We start from the raw sequence: 5,292 nt of genomic DNA, 5'->3' as shown, positions 1-5,292 counted from the left end.
CCTCGAACGCCTGCATTGATGAGAACCCTCGGAGCAAAGGACCCCATTAGAGATGAAAGGACAACGTACCAAGTTAGAGGCTGACATTTTTCCGGGAGTCCCGTGGGTCACGGGATTCCTGTGAGATTCCTGCAGGATGGGAGTCGTTTTCACTATTCATCACGTGATTGGGACAGGACAGGAGAAAAGTCAACGGGAGCGGGCAGGAGTGGGAATGATGAGAACAATAGACCAGTTTTTATTGTAACTATGCACATGCAGTTCCAATATGAAGAAACGCTATTATTTATGTTAATCTTCCCAGGCTGCTCTGGTGGCTGGTTGGTTGCAGGCAGACACCTGACCGTGCATGCATGACGTGTGTAAAGAAAAAAAAAAGGGGGGGGGGAGCGTGATGGGACAGGAGTCATTCCACGATTTTGGATTTGGATGGATTTGCACGGATTTGGACGTATTTTTTCTTTTCTTTTTTGTGATGGATTGGGACAGGAGTATTTTTGTGGTTGTGGGATGGGATATGAGTGAAAAACCACTATCACCCTCGAGTACCAAGCTCACCTGTATGTGTCAGCTTATTTGGGGGGAAATATAAAGTCAGTGACAAGATGTCCTCCTTTGTGAGCGTAAATAATGAACTAAGAAGAAATCATAAGTGAGAAGCTCTATGGTGGATCTTCATGGTAGCAGTGGTTTGCTCAGTGTCAGTGACAGGATACTTGATATCAACCCGTTGTGAGACGGGACAAAAAATGCGATGACAATGGATTTTTCTGAGACGAAAAAGGATCTGTACCTGTGTGTTTGGTCTGTAAAAACACACTGGGTCTGGACCTACAGGGACCTACACTGAGAGGCAGCCATTATTCTGTTATGGGTGTGAGGGAAAGTACATGTTCAGTAATATCAAATTATGTACATTATAGGTGTGAACATTTGAATTGCATTTGATTTCTATTTGATACCTACCTTTTATATGATTTCTTAATTGCATCTTTTATTTGTCTCAGTGTGTAACATGCTACTTGTTAACCCATTGATACCTGATGCAGCATTTGCGTGTATATCCCTCATTTGTGTGCGTATCCCTTTAAGACATCTCTTAAAGGGATACACACACAAATGCTGCATCAGGTATCAATGGGTTAATAAGGCAAGTGTTGTTTTTTTACTATACTGCAAGCAGCCACTTAGAATAGCAAGTGTCGGGGTGTCCGGGTAGTAGGCTACAGTGGTAGATTCCCTGCCTACCAACAATAAGGGTCGCAGGTTCGAGTCCCCATGTTACCTCTGGCTTGGTCGGGGGTCCATACAGGCACAATTTGCCGTATCTGTGGATGAGTAGCCAGATTAAAGGTATGTGTCGTGGTCGCTGCACTAGTGCCTCCTCTGGTTGGTCGGGGCGCCTGTTTGGGGGGGAGGGGAACTGGGGGAAATTGCGCCATCCTCCCACGCGCTACCTCCTGCCGGTGAAACTCCTCACTGTCAGGTGAAAAGAAGCGGCTGATGACTAGCACATGTATCGGAGGAAGCATGGTGCTAGTCTACAACTCTCCCCCAGATCGGCAGAGGGGGTGGAGCCACGACCAGGACACCCTTGGCAGGGAATTGGCCAAGTACAATAGCCATTACCATTTGACAGCAACCGTTTTGAGCAGGTAAAGCAGGAAGTAAAGCAGATGTAACCAACGCCATTAGTGATGGTTCCATTCCATTTCGATGTCCCAGTGCCAGGGTCCTCATTAATCTTATTGGTTATACCTGATTTACATCCTGCTTCACCACCTCAAAATGGTTGCTGTGAAAAGGGCCTATCCACCTTATTTCTAGCTGCCATGATGCCTGATGGGTGCTTCTTCTGCTTCCGGTGTAATAGACTGTTTTAACTTGACAAAAAAAACGTCTATGAGGATTTTACAGGAGAGCCATTCTGCTCTACAGCCGTGTCGTTCGGGTGCGCGATATCTTTTTTCCCATGATGGCGAAGGCATGACCCGCCCCTCTCTGCCTCTGATTGGCTGACTGTACTCGAGCAGCAGGTGCAAAACAATCATTAAATCAACAAGCATGAGATACTTCATTATATGGAACGTTACAATAGACTACTTGCACAACTCCACTACTTCCTGAAATGAGTAGGGCATCTTGGTTTCCTGTCCTACACTATTGGATGAACTGATTAATGTCAGGTGTGCCTGATCACTGTTGTTGTGACTGCAGCAGTCAGGCACACCTGACATTAATCAGTTCATCCAATAGTGTAGGACAGGAAACCACTATGCCCTACTCATTTCAGGAAGTAGTGGAGTTGTGCAAGTAGTGTATTGCAAACCCTATATCTGAGTTATTTCGGCCTACTTAGCCTATTGCACAGACATGTAATTTTTTCTTGTCATTCCAAATTTAATCACATTGTTGCTCTGATTAAGTAGAAGTACAGTTATTTGTGTAAAAAAAAGACTGGTAAAGCAGAAGTACTGATTCAACTTAATTACTCAAGTAAAAGGAAAAAAGTACAGGCTCTGAAATGTACTCAAGTATAAAAGTAAAAGATTTTCTGTGCAAGGCGAATAGAAACTCACGTCTCTCTCACTCATTAATATAATTCAAATACTATTCAACTTAAAAGGTCCCTTCAAAACATATTTTAAGATGCATAAAGACTATACTTTAATCTTCTAATCTCAATCACTATGACCCACTAGCTCAGAGAGTTGGATTGCTGTCTAGCAGTTTGGCGCTTGTGGGTTTGAGCCTCAGTGACTTCTGAGGTTGTGGGTTCGATCCTCAGTCAGTTTTGAATGTCGACAGCCAGAGGAAAGAGTCATTTAAAGCCCTGAGAAAACCTAATTCAATCAGTCTGACTTGGTGGCACAGAGAGTAGGCTTGCTGCCCGGCAATATTGAGACCTCAGCCACTTTTGCGGTCGTGGGTTCGAGCCTCAGTCAGTTTTTTCTCCCCCCCCTGACCTCTGCAGAGACATGAGCTGAGGGTTATGAGACAGAAAACCACAGAGAGCTGAAATTTTACTGACATCGGTACGATAGTACGTTTTGGATGTGTCCCTTAGCTGCCGCTTGGCGTAAAAACAACTTTTTGAAAAACTGCTCTAGACTCGGTATATGACATGTCTGGATCTCTTTGCAGTCTGTCCACAGTGTCCATTTCTGTGGATCTGTAGGAGGCGCTGTGTCGCTCTGTGTATCTGCCTGTAGGAGGCGCTACGCTGGTGATGTTAAAGACAGGGCAGTGCTGTAATATGTCTCCTCCATAGGGAATTGAACCAACAGTCTACCTGTCAGACAGAGACTGTGACACAGCCGCTCAGCCAACTGAGCTATGAGTTGTTGGGAGTTAAGCTTCTGATTTATACACACTGTATTCACAGACAATAACACAGAGCTAATTTCTATCAGTGTTCAAACTACTGGTGATGATAAAGAAGGATCACTGCTGCAGCTTATAATGTGAGTACTTTTAAGAAATTGCCTGAGGCTGGGATTGAACCAACAACCTTTGCATATCACACAACATTCACATGTTTATCTGAGTGAGCTATAATCAACTTTCTCTTAAGCTCTTATCATTAGTCAACCTCATCCTGATTTTATTTAGTCAAGTTTTCCTCGACTAAGTGTCTAAGTATTTTCATCTCATCTTAGTCAAAGAAAACCGTAACTATTCATTAGAATTTCCAAACTTATTGTAAAGATATATTAATCTGTTATTCTGGAATGTGCAATACAGACACAGATGTTTAACTTCTTCTTGTCTTCTGATTGGATCTTTCCCAATTCGTCCCTCCCTAACATTTTTAGTCTAGTTTTCACCAGTGAAAATAGGTAGTCGACTAACATTTTTCCTCATAGTTTACTGCCGTCTGTCTCAGTAGCGTAGCCAGACTCGGCTCATTGGGTGTGCCACAGAAAGCCAGGGTGTGCCAGGGGGCGGACCATGTGGTGGCGGCCGCGAGGCCGCCGGCAAATTTTTTTGGGGTCTTTTCAAACCAGATTTAGAGGAATATTTGTGTGTTGTTTGCTCCTTTTCGCACTCATTATTAGCAGGTAGAAGCAGTCAATTAAATTGTATTTTTTGGCAACATGTAAAACCACTTTGTTTAGTATCTCAAAAAAGTCTCACCTACTTTTTCCAATGAGTGTTCTAGTCGGGAAAGAACGCAAATTTGGTTGGCATGTTCGTCTACTGCAGAGAGATCTGTAGCGTCAGTGTCCTCTGGCCACAAACCTCCGGTGTGTTGTTGGCTGCGTTCCCCGCTGTTAACGTCATTGTTTCGGCTGCATCATCTTCTTCATCATCGCCTGTCTGTTCTCCACTGTACACCACCAATACAGGTGCGGGAACGGGTGCACTTACAATCCGCACTTGTTGAGGGGGAGGGTGACGACGAGTCATCTTCTTCCTCGTCGTTTCTTGCCTTTGCCGAAAAAGCTTAAAAGCGAGCTTTGTTTCATGTCTTCCTGATTTGGCGCTGCTGCTGCTGCTGCTGTGCGTGCATTTGTTTACTTTACGTGGACGACAGCTTAACTAGTTTCCCATGATGCTCCGGGGCACATAGGGCAGCGGACAGTTGGACACAGTGCATGACAGCGTTGACATGTGTTTTGCAGACAAAACAAAACACTTTTTTTACCCCATTTTTTTGGGTGCGCCAGTGGCCTGTCTGGGTGGCATTTGCACACCCTAGCGCACCCGTGGCTACGCGCATGGTCTGTCTGACCACAGACTGTAGAAAGAGATGCAGGATAGCCAAGCGAATGTGATTGGATGAACGTTTGACGCTAGGCCAATCACAGGCAGAGAGGGTGCCTCCAGCCTTCGCCATCATCCGAAAAGAAATATCAGTTTGGGCGCTGGGATAACGTAATGCATTGTGGGTAGTCGGCTACTGTGGCTAATGCTAGCGGGTACCGTAATAGTTACTTTATATGGCAGTAAAACGCCACTGAATGACCAAATTGATTTAACTTTTAACCATTTCGAGTAACACTGTTTCCATACGGACCCCCAGCGTTGGTTAGTTGTTTATAACGTGATTATATTTATAACTTTTATAACGTCCTCCAGTTTCCGGTTTATAATTCAGGTCTGCAGCCGAGTATAACAAAGGAAATGGCAAGCTGCAACAATAAGTCACGTTAAACCGGACCTTGTACCCACAATTTTCTTTTTTATTCATAGGCATTCAAAAATAAGGTGGATTGGGGAGCATGGGGAGGCGAGTATCCTGAGGGGGGAAAAGTAAGTGTTTTAATTTTAATTTTGCCTTAAAAATAT

Source organism: Poromitra crassiceps (assembly GCF_964638095.1).
Source record: "Poromitra crassiceps genome assembly, chromosome: 12".
Taxonomy (NCBI): Eukaryota; Metazoa; Chordata; class Actinopteri; order Beryciformes; family Melamphaidae; genus Poromitra; species Poromitra crassiceps.
This window is presented reverse-complemented; position numbering follows the sequence as displayed.